This window comes from Halichoeres trimaculatus, unplaced genomic scaffold, assembly GCF_033239565.1.
Source record: "Halichoeres trimaculatus isolate MK-OKI-2021-1 unplaced genomic scaffold, fHalTri1.1 fHalTri1_scaffold_22, whole genome shotgun sequence".
NCBI classification, from domain to species: Eukaryota; Metazoa; Chordata; class Actinopteri; order Labriformes; family Labridae; genus Halichoeres; species Halichoeres trimaculatus.
The window spans coordinates 18,288,256-18,306,805 of NW_027437200.1; positions in this window are offsets into that span (position 1 = coordinate 18,288,256).

Genomic DNA, 18,550 nt, shown 5'->3' on the forward strand with positions numbered 1-18,550 from the left:
CACTCCTATTCAGCAGTTTCGGACCAATCGGGTATTAGACAAGGGACCTCTCTATTAGATTTAAGTCGAGCTTCTCAGCAGAGAGAAATCCCCCTGATGGTCTGTGGAATCAAGGAAAATAATCGCAATCCTTGCATCATTTTTCATCACTTTCCAAAATTACTTCTTTCAAGACATGCATAAGAAATACAAAACAATCTAAAAGTAAATTAAACTATCCGGACGCAGATCTCTTTCCATTACTAGTAATGACTGAATAGATGCAAACGCAGCTTTTTGAGATACTTTGAAAAGTTGACCACTTTCTCAATGTTTGCTTAAGTAAGCAGCGGAGGCAAAGTAAACATTTTCTGTGCCGACAGCCCAGATAATATGAGTTTCTAATTCTTGAAAATCTGGGCTGACTCACACACACTATAGGGGAATAGAGGCAGGAGGAGAGCTGCCAGTGATTGATCGCTGAGCTGTCGAGCGGAGCTGAGGAAAGGGGATTGGAAAAAGCTTGGATTTGAAAATATGCCAATAACTCATTTCTAAAGAAATAAACATCAGATGCGTTTACAGCAAATCAGAGATGCAACCCGGAAAGGAAGACATGTTCATTTTTATCTTCAAATGCCTGACAACTCCTGCAATGCGGGCTAAAGCAAATCAAGTCATTAAATCACTGTTTCTGTCTGGATGCATTAAGCTTTAAAACGTGGGTGGCAACTTGATTGTCCTGCTCTTATTGTCTGGTTTTATAATATCATGATTATGCAAACTGCCAATTTAGATGGAGCATATATGACTCCTGTTACACTGTAAACATTAAATTCAGGTTTCACATGCAAGAGTGATGTTGACTTGACAGCTTCACAATGTGACCATAATAGAGGCCTCTAGGGTTGTAATAATTATTCATATTCAAGCAGGAAATGCTCCCCTGCAGGAGGTATTCATTATTTTCTATACTGGGGGCATTCAGCAGAACTATGTGTATACTATATTCCTTTTCCATAAGGGACAAGAAGATATACTCGTCCTGTATCTGAATAAAAAAGCCTAATATGACACCAGTGAAGGTGCTCATAAAGTCAGTGTGGAAGTATGATTCTTTACAGACCCATGACACAATATATATCATAGCTGCTGTCTGATATCGTATTGTTTTGTATCATATTGTACAGTTTCATATTACATCACATTGCATCATACCGTAAAAATGTATCATTTTGAATTAAACTGTAATCGTAAGGCAGCTTATCGTAACATAACGTACTGTAGTGTATTGTATTGTATCTGATTGTATTGTTTTGTGCTGTATCGCATTGTGCCAACCATATGATAGGGTAGGATCATATCATACCAAATCTGACTAAATTGCACCATATTGTGTAACACAGACAAACGTAGCCCTTTAAGCTATAGCATTTAGCGTCTTATCCCATCCACCCATTATGCTGGATTAAATCACATCATTTCACATCCTATGTCACATTATGACACACCATGCTGTATCATCATGTAATGTAAACAAACATACGTATCAAATCTTTTTCTATTAAGGTGTATTGTATTGTATCACATTGTGTCATATCTCATTGTGCTGTTTAGTATTGTATGATATCGTTTTGTATCATATTATATCCAAAACAACACGCTGTAAGATATTCTATTTAAATGCAATGTAAAATGACATAAACTGCATTGTTTTGGAAGGTTACTTAAAATAATGTACTATATCATTATATTGTAATGTAATCTAAAATAACATAACGTATTGAAAATAAATTCAGATAAGTATTGGGTTTTTTTGTTTGACAATTTTTAAATTGGGGGTCTTGGATAAAATAAATAAATAAATAAATAAAACGCAGTTCTTTACAAATTTAAATCCTTAATTTTACATTTTTGTTTATAAGTTGAGTTGGAAAAAAAAGAAAAGAAAAAAAAGAATGAAAATGGAAAAAAAAGAGAAAAAAAGGAAAAAAGGAAAAATAAATAAATAAATAAATAAATAAATAAATAAATAAAATTAAAAAAAAAATAAATTAAAAAAATAAGTTGAGTCGGAAAAAAGTTACCGCTTTTCTCCAGCAGAGGACAAAACATTTTTTAACTGACTCTCGTGACATCCATTTTTGGGGGAAAATATGGCTTCTGATATAGTCTGTAGGCATCATCATCATCATCATTCAACTTTTCACATGGTCTGGTGTCAGAAAAGCAAACTAAAAATTTACAAAAATCTGGAATACTGAAGAATCCCAATTTAAAAAAAAACAGCACCCCAAAAATTGTAAAAAAAAAAAAATAAATAAAAATAAAAACCTAACTATGAGAAAAACATAGTTTCCTAGCCCTACTGTTTTGTAATGTATTTTGTTATGTTGGGCTGATTTGTATCAAACTATCATATATATTATATCATATCATATTGTCAAGTATTGTATCATATTGTGATTATTCTTAGCCCTAAGAAGCACAATGTCAAGAAATTCAAGGAGCAAACTTCAGTCTGGGAATATTGTTTTGGAGTTTAGTAAAAAGAAAGAAGCTACAGTTACAGTTTTCAGACATTTACCAGAAGCAGTAGAAAACAGCAGAAAATAACTATCCTAGCTTTATATTTTGGGAAATCAAAAATCTATCTACCGGCATTTCCTATGTTCAATAATTAACACATCAAAGCATATTTCCACAGATTCTTTTGATATAAATTTAACATTTGTGAAATAAGCTTGCCTGTGAGGAAAACTTATTGACCACAGCTCGCAGTTAGCAAATAGCTTACCTTTGAAGACCAAAGGGGATTGACTAGCACTCAAAAATAAGAAAACTATCAGGTTGTTTGTTTTCGGTCTTTGTGTGAAGCTGGCTTTGGCTCAAACTTCTACTTCCCTTATGGGTTTAAGCCTGGAAATGATTTTCTGAATCAAATTTTCAACAAAAGCACATTTCTGCGCACTTTTTATTCAGCACTTCTGTGGTTGGCTTTCACAGAGTTTACTTGCCCCAAAACTCCCTGCATTTAGCTGTACCAGCGTGAGCACAAGTCAAATCTTCAGAAGTTGGACTCTGGGATTTCTTATTCCTTATTTTATTTATCCCCATTTTTCCCTCTCTCTTTCTGCTGATCCCACTGACTTTTGGGTTGTTTGTCTTGCAGCAATATGAGAATCCGAGCTGCTGCTCAGTGAAGCAGCTCAGAGTTTGCCCAGCATCACAGGCAGCCATGTGGCTCTGAGAAACCTCTTCTCACAGAACAACGCTTTTGTTTATGCTTGGCTGAAGTCTCAACACTCCTCTGTACGATGGGATTATGCAATCATACAGGTAATGAGGAACATTTCACAATCTGGTGACCTGGGATGCATCATCAATTCTAATAGCAGTCTGAAGAAACTGGATTTTACACCATCACTACTCTATTACCTTGAAATAAACTGGTATTAATGGAAACATTTTCATCCTCTGTGGGCTGAGACAGTCCTATATATTTTAATAAACTCAAGATAATAAATTTATTAATATGAAAACAAAGAGTAACCAGGCAGACTTGTTATACTGATATCACAGTTTAGCAGGACACTCTGTGAGGTGGAGCGTCACAAATTAATCAGGTGATGCAGGACCAGGTTGGTGGACAGTTTTCAAGCAAATCCCTAAAATTTAAGTATCACGTTCATTGTGCAGTGATGGGTCCCATCATATTCTATCATATGGCATTGTAGCATGTGGTGATGTCGTATCAAGTCACATCATGTCCCACCCTATCACTGTTGTGTATTGCACCATGCTGCGTTGTGCCACATCTTTACTGTGAGACTGGCAGCTAACGACTAGTGATTGGCAGGTACCAACGTTTGACTGGCAGGTACTAATGAGCAATAAGGAGGTACCATCTAGCAATTGGCAGGAACCAACTAGTAAGAGGTAGGTACCAACTAGCGAGCAACAGATACCAATGAGCAAATAGCAGTTACAACTAGTGATCGGCAGGTACCCACAAGCAGTTGTCAGGTGTCAATGAGAAATTGGCAGGTACCAATGAGCGATAAGGAGGTACCAACTAGCAATTGGCAGGTACCAACTAGCAACTGGAAGGTACCAACTAGGGACTGGCAGGTGCCAATGAGCAATAAGAAGGTACCAAACAGCAATTGGCTGGTACAAACTAGCCACTGGCATGTACCAACTAGCTATTGTCAGGTGTCAATGAGAAATTGGCAGGTACCAACCAGCAACTGGCAGGTACCAATGAGCGAATAGTAGTTATTACTAGCGATTGGCAGGTACTAACTAGCTATTGTCAGGTGTCATTGAGAAAATGGCAGGTACCAACTAGCAACAGTCAGGTACAAATGAGTGATAAGGGGGAACCAACAAGCAATTGGCCAGTACCAAAAAACCGACTGGTAGGTACCAACTAGGGACTGGCAGGTGTCAATGAGCAACTGGCAGGTACCAACTAGCCACTGTCACGTACCAACTAGCTATTTTCAAGTGTCAATGAAAAATTGGCAGGTACCAACTAGCCACTGTCAGGTGTCAATGAAAAATTGGCAGGTAACAACCAGCGACTGGCAGGTACCAATGAGTGAATGTCAGGTACCAGTGTGCGATAAGCAGGTACCAACTAGTGATTGGCAGGTGTCAATGAACGAATAGCAGGCACCAATGAAGGGACTGAAATAATGAGTGACTGTGACGTACCCTTAATGATTGGCATGTAACAAATGGGCCACTGTCAGGTATCAATGAGCAACTAGCAGGTACCAGTGAGAAATTTTCAGGTACCAACAAGTGATCAGTGGTAGACCAGGAGTCACTTTTTTCCATCTCTGCCCTGCTGGGTTTAAAATCGTGCTTAAAGTATTGTATCTTATTGTATTGTGTTGAGTCTTGTCTATAAAATTTTGTGGTTACATCATATTGTAGCGTGTCTTTTTAGTAGTGTAGTGTCGTAGTATCATACTGTTTTCTGCCATGTGATGCAACATTACATGTTGTTGCGTCACATTATAATGAAGTGCATCACTTATCACTTATATAGTGATGTGTAGGATTATATTCTTTGAACCAAGGTGCCACTCTTTAAAGACTCGGTTGTTTGATGATTATATCCACAGGAGCTGTAAATATGAAGATAATTAGTTCTGAAATGTATTGATGCTTAATAAAGGTATAAAATGCCCTTTGATACCACTTATGTTCAACGACTTCTCTTGTTTTGTGTTAATACACGAATGCAGCCAATATTTACTGTCACAAGGCCTGTATGAGACACAGGTATTATTACAAAGATGAAACCTGGCAACAAGAAACAAACAGACAAACAAACCTGGCTTGTCTCCACAGCGAAGCAAATAACACTGATGATATTTGATACTGCGTCTTTGAAATGTGTGCCATATTTACAGTAACTGTAGATAAAACATTTACTGTGGCATTGAGATCTTGTTTGTATCTCCCGTAAAGCTGAGTGTTGACTACTGTTGGAGTGTGAGCTGGAGAAAACACAGTGTTGAAAAACAGTCTTATACAGTAGATCAGTGTAATGATTTTCTTTTATATATTTTATATTCAGTAGGAAAGAGGCGTGGGTAACACAATCAAACCGACACCAGGGTCAGTCTACTTTTTGAATTTCCTCCACTGGAATGAATTATATCTAAATGGAAATAGATTGCATTTGACTTGAAAGGGGAAAGTTCTGAGCTTTTAATTCCTCAGAGGAAATAAATATCTGTATTTTTATCCTTTTGATTTCTCTCTAAAAGGCGATTTCCATTTCTCCTCCAGAGGAAGAACAAAACTTGTCAAATATGATTTGTTGATGCCTTCCTTCATTCCAGCCTTTAAACCTTCACAGCTTATATGTCTTTGAGCCTTTAGGACGAGTTATTCGAACTGACGACCCAACGAGGCTTTCTAAAAATAAAGGAAATGCAAAATGAATGCAACTTGTGGAAAAATGTTGTTATTTATTTTTTTTTAATTAAGTTTTTCAAGGCTTTTGATTATCCCGGAGTGCATTCAGAGTGCACACAGAGGGCATGATGTAATGGAAATGTCAGATTCAGCACACATACAGTAGATTTGATTCATGCCCGTTCACTCAGCCGGCTTTGTTACTGTATCTCCTTTACTCCCACACAACACCGCTGCATAAACCCGATAGTCCTCTGAGTCAGAGTTGATGTAAACAACAAGAGAGCTTCATGTCCATCCAGAGCTCCGACGGAGAATGGATATCAACCCAGCGACATGTGATTTGCATAGACAGCACAGAGGGATTAGACTATGATCTGCAGTGTCTCAGAGAAAGCAAAAAACGTGTTGATGTAATTCGTGAGCACCCCAAGCTCTCGGATTTGTTTTCATGTGATTCCAACCAGCAAATCCTGATCAGACAGTTATCCTGATAGGAGAAAAACATGCCGGCTTCGCATTTAAATATCTTCAGCCCGAACTTTTATCAATGACAGACAGACAACAGCACGTCAGGGGAGCATCATTTGGTATTATGTTCTCCTCTGCTCGGTATCTGTGAAGCCTGAGACGCAAAACAAACAACAGGTCTCTCAATTTCTCTTAGACAAGTCTTTTTCATCCAGCTTTTTTTTAATATTGTGTTGTTGCCCTCTGACGGGCCTGCTGGAGGAAGATGCCGTGTCTATCCACCTGAGTGTATTTTTAAAGGCGGCGGTGAGGCTGACATTATGCCTGCTCCTGCTGCGCTGAAGGGGAATCCCCAGTGGCACCTTGTCGAGCAGCCATGTCAATTGTTTGTTTGCATACTGAATGGCTCCAGGCGCTGTGTTGGCTACCTCAATGAATGCGCAGCTGATCACTTCCCGTGGACCAATGTAAATATATATATATATGTGTATGCCAAGCAGGGGAAATCAACAATCATGTAGCTGTCGTTGAGGGGAAGGGGGAGGGAATATGTCTCTATGGGCGTGAAGGGCAGTCGATAGTGTCCAATGTTGTCAAAATCCAGACATTAAGATGTAAATAAGTGTAAATAATGAGCACCGCCACTGCAACATTACTGCCATAGATCTAAAGAGAAAGGTTGGCAATAGAAAGGCAGATTATTGGTATATAAAAGATAAATAAATTAATACAATGAGTGTCAACTAGACAAAAAAATGTCCATCAGAGACAATAGCTTGGCCTTGATTCACCACAGGATCCAGGACGGAGCTGGACTTCTTCACCAGTCTGTTTGGTCTCTCTTCCCTGTATCCTTTGTGGCGTTCATGTCTAGTATTGGCTGTGTTAGCCATTTCTGTGAATAGCATGATGCTACTCTGCCCTCTGGTCTTCCCTCTGGTGCTTGGTTAGCACTAGCATGTGGAGACAGGTCTTACATTCCCCCATAACAATGGATGGAAGGACGTCATCTCTTCCAACCTCCTACCGCAACACCAGCAAGTTGTACTAACCTCCCTCTCCTCAGCTCATAGAGAACATCAGTCCCAACACCGGTTAGCATCAACATGCTACAGGCTGCTAATGAGTGAAATCTTGTGTGTAAACTAGGGCTGAACGATTTTAGAAAATAATCGCATTGCGATTTTTTTAGACAATATTTCGATTGCAATTTAGCATACAATTTTTTTTTTTTTGGGGGGGGGCTAATCTTCTGCATTGTTCACTTAACACAAGTTTTAAGCCATTTTATAGTATGACAAACCAACAAAAGATACTGTTAGCATTTAGACAAGTCTTTTTTGCATTTCTTAATTGAAAAGGAAACGAAACACTGTGAAATGTAACCGACCTCCAGTTGTCAGTGAGAGTAACAAACCATCCAGAAAAAAGTGACCAAGGGGTATGGCTCTACCATCTACTGGATGGATCTTTGTAGCCCACAGGATTTTTTTTTTTTGCCAGAAAAAAAACAGCCTTTTGACTTTTGCTGGTTTTAATGGCGAACAAGTACAAGTTACTATATTTCCTCCAGGTCTGTGTACATAAATTGCAGCCTTAGCGATTTGAAAATTGCATTCTATTACATTGAGATGTCGGTTTAAAATCGATTAACTGTTCAGCCCTAGTGTAAACAATGCAACTGTGCACTAAGAAGGAAAAAAACAACAACAAAGAGAAAGCTGCTACAACCATACTTCTCTGTATGGTTTAAAATCTCCATGTATTGTAAAACAGGTGTATGGTGTACTAGAAGGTTCAAAACATCCAACATAGAAAAAAAACTGCTTTCTTACTGTAAATGTTTTTTTTCTCTGTTTGAGACAAGTTTATTTCATTTGCCCCAGAAAAAAGGTTTGTATGCACCTTCTATAACGACATGTAGTCCTTGACTTGGATTATCAAAGGTGGTTACAAAGATGAAAAGACCACTCTGGCCATTCAGATACCCAACAGAGCGGATAAAATGTACTCAAGATGGAAATTAGTGTATTTAATGTGCACCACTGACAATTAAAGAGCTGTGAGCCTTAAACACCAAGAAATACTGTGAAGCTTGTATGTAACATTATTACCCTTGATCTCTGATGAAAAGGTCGTCAACATGAAAAGACCCTTTAGAGCAGCATGCAGCGTGCTCAAATATATCATTACAGCTGTGTTCACAGACAAAAGAAGATGGAAAGATGTGAATTCTTAGAGACCACCTTTGGTAAACATGGGAAGACAGAAAAAAGGCTGTAAATAAAGGTCAAATACACAGAGCCGGTAAGAAAATTGATGCAGTTCTCTGAGCATCTTGACTGCCATTGACAGTGATTTGGAACAACCATCCTAAATTTAAAACAAACATGTTCAAGACAAAATGAAGCAAAAGCCACATTGACAGCTGAGCAGATTGTTTAGAGTCTCTGCTCTTGATATTGATTATTAAAAAAGGTTTACTGAGGTCAAAGGAACACTTTGACCATCACTGTTTACAAACAAGAGCAGCTGTCAAAGAGGAGGACTGGAGTCAAATGGTCACCAAAGACAAAGGAAAGTTCTAGTGCGCAAATTCCTGACACATTTAGCCCATTGTAAAGAGAAGTTGTGTCGCTTTCTTGAACGAGTCATTTTGAACTTACATTGCCCTTAATGGAGGCCACTAGACACTGCTAGAGGGGTTATAAGTCCATGTCCTATCTAGGGATTGGTACCTTTCACACTTGTACTAATATGGTTCTGATGCCAGGGATCTGGCAATTGGTACCAGTACTCAACGGTACCAATTTTCGGTACTTTTTTGTATTTATGTGGTAAAAAAATATCAATTTGTTTGAGAATAAAATATCTATTTTTTTCAATATAATAAATATATTCTTTAATCTATAACCTTGTAGTGCTGTGTTCATGCCCGGCATGGAAAACCACCTACCCGTCCACTCCCTCACTGTCACAAGGATGCATTAAGGTACCTGAACATGGTACCTTTTGATTTTATGGGAATTGGTAACCAGTACTTTTGACAGAATATGGTCGGTACCTATAAAAATACCTAATCTGGCACACATCCCAAGTCCTATCCAATCATCTTTATTTATAAAACAAATATTTTAAACTGCTGCAAAAAACATTAATTTGAAAGAAAACAATTATAAAGCCAAAAACTCTAAGAAACTATTCCAAACCCTCTTTGAAAATGAGAAAAATGAAAGTAAATATTCAAAACAAGTAATATGATTTCCTTCTTCATACATAAGTCTTTTATTAGAGAGTTTAGTTTTATATAAAAACATGTCAAGAGAAAGTGTTGGATCTGTTTTTCCAAGTTTCTTTGTTGCCACAAGAGCCTTGATGTGACTAAGCCAGGAAAACAACGGTATCAGTTTAGCACTTGAATTAAGAAAACACATCAGTACATACACATAGTTATTTTCTACCAATCAGTTCAATATTGTATTTCACTCAGTCTTTCTTTTTGTTGTTGTTGTTTGTTTGTTTGATTAGCCTGTTTGTGTTTTCCTACCACAAGGGTTTTCTGGTCGGTCACTACTAGTTTGGGGATTGCGGGCTATAAAATTAGGAAATCCTTGGATTAGTGTGTTAAATTATCACTTTCCACAAAGAGTTTACTGAGCGCTACCATACCACAGTAGTTGAGAAAATCTTTATCCCCTCTAAAAAAAAAATGCTCACAGTGATGAAAAGCAACTCGCCAAAGACCATCTACTTTATTGTTGCTGCTGACAAGGTCAAAGATTATGACAACTCATGAAAGTAAATGCCGTTGTTTAATATGATAATAATCCCTTTTCAGTTAGTGTTTACCCCAAACTTCAAAGCTGAAAGTTCCCATAAAGGTGAAATAAGATGATAAGTGTAACCTGCAAAGTGAATATTAACTTGAAAAGCTAGCAAAGAGGACTCAGTGATAAATGTGAGTCACCAAATCAATCAGTAATTTTCTCTTTCTGGTTGGAAATGAAAGGGCTTATGAAAATCAGTGGCAGCATAAAAAAGGGACTAATAATCTTGCAGTGAGACATGTTATAACACAATTTCTGTATTAGCCTTTTCTTGAGCTTTAGAGATGACTGAATTGAGCCCTTTGTGAATTAAATGAAAGCTTTAATCTTTCAGTTCTCAATTTCATGACCAGACAAGGAAGAAAATTTTAATATCTATCCAAGTTCTGCATTCAAACTTTCCAAGCAATAAAGCCTAAATGAAAAGATCCTTTGACACTGTGTTTATTTGCTCATGTTTAGCATTACTTTCCCTATTTTATGATTTTTATTGACATAAATTTAATCTCATGGGTTGTCAAACAGCACCCAGACCACAAACAGTGACTTTGAGGAACAGCAGCTTGCATTTGATTGATTCCCTTGCGACAAGACGTAGTGGTCTGCTCGCCAAAATAGGCCTCAACATGCAAAAATCCACAAATCAACACTCTGCACTGACACTTGTGATATTTCCTGTGAAATTTAACTACATGCCAAGACCCAGATAAGAATGTAAGCCCCCATAAATTATAGCACATCTGTGTGATACATGACAACCAAATACACCCCGCCATGCTGGAAGTAAACCGATTTAAATGTGCTGCACGGCTCAAGGAAAAAGTGCGGTACGGTTGGTCCACCAGGCTGCCAGCTACCTTTTCCCTCGGGATAAATCCGAGTGCAGCTCGTCTCAAAACGCTACTTAGATAGGCCCTGTGGGACATGAGCCTCTTAGGGGCTCTGTTTGCAGGAGGAAACACCCGCTTTCTCGTTTTGCTAGGCTGCTTTTGAAAAAAAATGACAACTTGTATCCAGTTGTGCTTCTACAGCACCGTCTGCTTCACGGCCAGAAAGAAATGATGTGAAGTAAAACAGCCTTTCAATTAAAGCTAAAATATTCAAAAACAAGGTCAAAGGACATTGATTTACTTGTTTAACTTCATCTTTTTTTTACCATTTAGAAGCTGTTAATACCATACAGTTTATGGATAGATTAGTTCCCTTAGACAGGATGGCCTTGGATGTATTGGCTTAGTTTTGTCAAAAGTACCATCAATTTGTCACATATAATCAGAGTGACGAGTGAAATATGGTTCATTATTGAAGCCTTTGGGGAAGCAGGTTTGTTTGGTATTGCCAAAAGTAAAAGTAATTTCTGTTTAAGAAACTACAAATGAGTTGCTTCAAACCATGCTTAACTATAGATGTATTATAAATTGACATAGGGTCTGTGACATCACCCATCTGCTTTTGACAGAGACTTTTTAAGCCCATTGTGAAAGGGGGGCCTTGTTGCTACTGCTGGACTCAACTGGCTTTCAGGTAAAGAGACGGGCCTTTAGCCTCTTGTCAATTAGCCATGCCCTTATATGGGCAAAACTGGCATATAAAATAACTTTAAAAAAAAAAGACTGTATGAAAAATACAGTTTTAGCTAATTAATGCTAGTACATTTTTACCATCTAGCCACAAACTTAGTCTGTACTTCTCAGCTAAATACAGAACAATGTTTTCTTTGGAGCTTCGAAGCTAACAAAGAAGAGATGCTGTGGGACTGAAAACGCTGTAGTATGCATGCCATGCCTGTAGGTGGCGCTATAACTGTCTTGTTGGGAACCTGCTTTTGATAGATCTCCACTGAAGTAGAGTTGGGCCTATCATCTGGTGTATTGGCGAATGCTAAGTGTAGAAGTGGAGCAACAGGTGTACATTTTGTTGAAAGACGGTCAGCAGATTCAGCAGCTTGAGCAGCACAAGCACACTACGGTAGTCCGCAACGATCATAACAATGGTGCTGTTGTTGTTGTTGGCTTGCTGTTAACACAGCAACAGTGGCAGCAGTGTTTCAAAAGTTTGTGTTTTAGGTCGACTGCCCCTTATGCTCAAGTAGCTTAAATAAAATCACCTTCTGGCCCTCAATGGCTACATAGCGAGACAAACCGTGTTGCTAACTTTTTCTGTTTGGATTTGTAATCCTTGAAGCTAGCAGCAAATGGAAGTTGCCTTATCAACAGGACCCCCCTTAAACAAGCTTCTTAAACAGTTTTATAAAACTGAAACAGTAAAAGCTGTGATATCAAAACAGAGTTGTGTTATTATTCTATGCGTCTTCACAAGTAAGAGCAACACCTCTTCCAGAAACCGTTATCCAACAGATTGCTATTCCTGTGTAAAAGCATTAGTCACGTCTGACTCATGATTCCCTTAAAAACAACAGCTTGGACAATGATGTGTAAACTCCAACCAACAAGATGAGTATTTTCTGGCTTTCAAATGTCCCTCCTCTTTTTTTAATCAGTACCTCCTTCTGTCTCATACTAGTGTTTAGATGTAATTATTCAAAGTATCTCAGCCTGCTGATGCTCAGCACTCCTCTCTGCAGTTCAGCAGCTTGAAATCTCTCAGGATAATTTGATGGGAAATTTATTTCGTTTGCACATCATACCACACTGGCTGTAATTAATTGTTCTGCTGTTCGGTGTACGATAGTTCAGCGACTCCTTTGTGCGACTGCTGGCTTGTTACTGTTCCGTGATACGTGGTGTCACGCAGGAAGTGCGAACAGATGCTGCTGTCACCCAAAATGTCCACCTTGATGACTCTGAAACAAGGAACCCATGGCATCAACAAACAAAGGCTTACATCAACGTACTTTCTTTCTAAGAGGGAGCGTCTTCAGTGGAATATTCTTTTGTGCCAAAACTTTATGTATGATACGAAGAAAAAATACTGGATGTTAAAACTAAACATGCAGATTTTCAAACCACCACCAATTTATAAATTCTAGAAATCAATAAATCTTAAAAAAATATCATTTATAAGATTGATACTTAAAAATGCAGCAGCCAAAACGAAGTATTTTGGACAGAGGCTGAAAAAATGTTTTTCCTAAACACCATTGGGAATTGAATTAGTCATCATTCCTACAAACAAAAACAAAAAAATACATGAAAATAAAATGACCTGTGATCTATAATGATTTGCATATTTGTGTTTCGTGTCATGTTGAGGTTGAAGGTTAAATTAAAAAAAAAAGCGTGTATTAGCTGCATTGTGTGAATTTGACCTCTTAGAAATGCACAAAAAGCATCAATATATATATGTAAAAAAATCTAAATGTTAAAGGTTATTATTCATGCACAGTGCATGACTAATAGCTGAACTATTAACAGCTCTTTATGCTTCTCAATTACTTTGAGCTGCAGATGTGTTGCTTTGTTATGTATCATGTTTAGGATATGACAGTTTTGTGAAGAGTAGTTTTTACAGGGCTACGTAACACCCCAGATTACCATATATCCCAATAATCCACTGTTAACAGTTTAAAAAGAATTCTGTCATGTGTATTCATGTTAGACCTGAAAGAGTGAGGCAGTTTACCATCTGAAACATCATTAAAGCTGGGTGAGACACCGCTCTACGCAGCTCAGGTGTTTATAGCTCTGATTATTTCCTGTGTCAAATGCAAGCAGTGGTGAACTAGTTTTCTTGTCACAAAGTAATTGTCACTCATTTGACTTCATTGTTAGGGAACATTGTTTGAATCTGTTACACTTGCTGTTTAAGCTCTTTAAGGAGGTGATGCTGCCAAACGCCAAGGTTTGTCGTCACTTTTGTAGCGTGAATGTGTTGAGACGTCAGTATGTAATTCTTTTTCGAGTTTCCCTCCCCTGCCTATTCAGAAAACTCTCCTGAGCATGTGTGTTTTTGCATCAGGAAAGGAGGGGAGAAAAGTTGATTGCACATCTCATCAGACGCAGGGTTAGGGTTTGTAAATGCAAATTTTAAAAAATCCAACTTAAAGTGCAGGTAGTCTGAAACGGTGAAACTCATATGGTGTCCAGGAGGTTTGTTTGTTTTCGCATCCCGGGTAAGCACAAAACGCACCAATATCTCCAACAGAATACTCTTTGTACTGGCAGACTACCTGCATTTGTTTATATCTGGCACGCCGCACACGCGGACTGATACACTAAGCGGCAAGCGCCTCGTAGCCAGCTGTGGCTCTGCAGCAGAGGTAGCGCTGTTTTACGACATGATGAGAACTAGAGCCTTATTTAGCGGTGTTTTTGTGTGAAAGTAACGCGCTGAAAATTCTCTGAATAAAGCGTGAATGCAGACCAATATCAGATTTTTTCGGTGGGAGTCCGTTGATTTGTGTTTTTGGTCAAGTAAAATATGGCCCCGTCTGAGTGCAGAGGAAACCGGCAGAGGAGCAGGGAGGGGGTGTTTGGTGCGAGTGCTCTGGGCTTCTGCTGCACAAAAACACTGCTGTAGGGGTAATTTCTACCCTAAACCTTGTGATAGGACCCAACTTGTTCCATCCCAAGGGTCTGCTTACTGTTATACTGCTGTCATTTTATGCATCAAAGGGTTAAATTTAAAATTTGTATTGTGATTTAGAGCAGAAATCAGAATATCAAGATGTATTGCTTGTATTGCGATATATATCTTAAAAACATCGAGATATTGGTTTTAGACCATATCGTGTACCCTAGATTTGCGTGTGTCCCTAGCAAGATTTACAGGCTCCAGCGACCAACAAATCCACAGTGACGAGCAGACGTGACATCAGCAGACTTTCGTACTTGTCAGTGTTCCTTTGATTCTTGAGTCAACTTTACAAAAACGGCAGCTGTCGTCTAACACCATTATCACAGCTGTTTCTCGTGTTCGTATAGTTGTTCGTCTATTGTTTCCTAGAAGCATTGGCGCACATAAGCTACATCATATCGTGGTTTGATGTGGATTGGTCCGTAGTGAGTTTGTCAATCAGAACAGTCGTCCAATCACCGGCTGCTGATTTTTTTTGAAGGTCTCGCCTCTGAAAACAAATCTGAAGAGCTGCTACCCAGATAGACTAGTGAAATATTTCCGTGGCGGATATATGAAACTGTCTGTCTGGTGTGTCAGATTATTTCACTACACATGCAAAACCAAGGGCTAAGGGGTAGAACTGGGACGATCTATGGTCGTATCATAGGTTTCAACAACATGGCTTGAATCTAATGGCAGAATTCTCTTCTTTTTGTCTCCAATGAAAGAGCCAAATCAGAAAAACGCACTATTTTCAGACATTACATTCTCACACTGCCATCCTATCAGAGTCAGTGCAATAAATCTATAATCTTCCATTGTACCAATGAACTCATTTTATTTGACAGTGAATTCTTGCCTGGAAAAAAGATAAGCCAACTGGGCCAAGACGTACAAGGAAGTAAACAACAAAAACAAAAGTGTGAAGATGAGTGTCATGACTCAGAAGTGATAAAAAAGCAAACAAACAATACAATGAGTCCTACAATCGTCCTTTGAAAAAGAATAAACGACAGCTGAAGGTAGCTCAGTGGCAAGGCATGAAAAGATGAAATCACAACTTTTATTAAGTCTTGGGTAAACAAAAAAGACTTACTTAAGAAGAAAGCTGAACCACTTTGAAATGGCAACTATCACCCTCTAAAAAGTTTGAAGATTGTCTCTGCAGTTTTTAATATGTAAGAGTTTTCCCAGGTTACAAAAACGACATTTCTTCAATTCTGTGCCAACCCTTCTTCTTGTATCTGACTTCATAACTCTTGGTTGTACTCTGTGCTTTCTCTGAACTTACACAGCATTAGAACAAAAGTCACGGTGCCCTTGGGTAGACATCTAAAGGGACTCTGTCACTGCCAGTGCTGAGCTGCAGATTCATTGTTCATCGAGGCAAATTTGACAAAAAAAAAAAAGAGAGGAGGTCAATGGAAAGACGAGGCGGTGTGTGGATGAAGCGCTATATAAGGTCTTTAAAATGTAATATGACTGAAGTGACACAGATTATTAAAAGAGGGCCATCTCATCACATGTAGGCAAAGTTCACAACAGGGTTTTGGTCCCCTGCCATTATGGACCATCGCTGGAGCATGGATGACGAGAAGGGACGTCTCTAATTAGCCCCTGTCAGCCTAAATGACATTCTAATCACGTGTTTCTGGTAATTACTTCACTTTAACGATCACTCCACTCATCTTAGGTTGACACGATAGCGTTTGCCACTGGAATGAGCCTTTTTAAATGTATCTGGAGCTTACAGGCTAAAAAGGAAAGGATGTAAAAAAAAAGGAGGGAATAGCTGCCTCCATCCTCCACTTTCAAGCCCTGAGGCGCCCTAATGTGAAAAAAGAAATCTTCTCATTTTATCATCTCTAGTGCATAAAATTGAGAGGTGTGTGCTGTATTTATGTGGACTAACAGAGTCTTGACACTGGCAAGTCTGCACTTATCTGTTTGCACACCTTTTAGGTGGCTTTGCTCGATAGCCCCGCCGTCCTGAACTTCTACCAACTGAGCTGGTTATATGTGAAATTAAAAAGAGGAATTATTAAACAGCCGGCTGAAGCTAAACACGGTTCCTGGACACAGGGCCCTGGAGAGGGGGTTCATTTTCATCCCGTGTATGCCTGCCAAATTGATTCAAGCATTTACGTGTTAACATATTTCAGAGAGAGAATCTATATGTTCAGGAGGCCGGGTGAAGAATTGGTTTAAAGAACGGAGAAGACGAGAGAGGGGACTGGTTCAGAGCTCAGGTGCAGTGTGAGTATTAAATGAAAGAAGGCTAAAAACTTGTTTTTCAAAATTAAAAAAGAGACGTATGAATACACGATTCCTTCCTCTTAGCATGGCAACACCCTTTGTTCCCCTGACTGTGTGAAGAAAGAACAACTTTACGTCTCCTCCACTGATTAACTCACTTAGTTCAGCTTCTTTCTCACATATTTTCGGGTCACTTTTAAATGAGGCATGTGTCGTAACATTTAGCAATGCTGCTATCATCATCTTCACTATTGGTTTAATTTTTTTCATAGTAACCTAAAACTGCTGTTCTTTGCTCCACTGTCATCGCTATGATTGCTCGACAGGATCCAGTATAAAAATATCCATGTTGTTTAGCCTGCTGAATTAGCATGCTAATCGATACAAATGTTTTAGCTACATTGTCAACCAATATGATGCTAACGGAAACTAACCATTTTTCCACACTTGAAGGTCTTAGGAGTCAATAAGTAGAAGCTAAATGTGCTGGAACTCATGCTGCTAGCGTGGCACATGTTAGCGACAGTAAATAACTATAGCCAAGTAAAACAGATTTGACCAATCCAAAGCTAGCAAAGCCACATTACTACAGGCAATAATAGCTATACAAGGTGTAACTTTTCACCCATCATTTTTATTTATTTAACAAATACACTTTTTTCCAACCTAGCCTGATTTATGCTAGAAATAAAGTTCCAATGAATGTCGTAACAATGTCAACCTTCTTATTGGGCACTAGCATTGCTAATTACTTCAAGTGATAAGAAATTTTACAACCCTAGGCCTAAAATGCCAGTCATATGTTGTGACTCAGCTGTATAGGGATGGGTACCTTTCACATTTGAAATGATACGGTACCGATTCCCGGTACCTGGCAATGGGTATAGGTACTCATTGGTATTGATTTTTGTATTTATGTTGTAAAATGTATCAATTTGTTTTATAATAAAATGTAAATTCTTTTTAATTTAACATGTTTATTCTTCAATATGTAAGTTTGTAATGCTGCGTTCATGTCCAGCATCGAAAATTGCCTACTCTTCCACTTCCTCATAATCACAAGGATGCATTTAGGTACCTAAATATGGTACCTTTTGATTTTAAGTGAGTCGGTACCCAGTACTTTTGACAGAATTTGGTCTGTACCTATAAAAGTACCTAATTCAGTACCCATCCCTACAGCTGTAACCATCAATCTACAATTAGCCAGGACTTCAGCTTGAAATCAGAATCAGTTTATTGGCATTGTGTCAGAATAAAATGAAATTGTGCTATACTGCTCTACTACCCTGATGTAAATAAGCGGTAGTACTTTGATTAAAAATAATACAATTTAATTTGAGGTTGGTGTTGCGATCTCCGCCAGCTGACATAGCATTAACTATGAATACATTTTGGGATGTAGCTAGCTAGCTAGCTAGAATGAGCTTTAGCACAACCTGATGATGGGTCATTTGCTCAACTTTCATTCAGAAATAGCCACTCCCATGTGGCTGTCAAATCCAATTGTAGCCAAAGAGGGCTATGTTTATTCCTCACACGACTGAGAATCCCTGAATTCC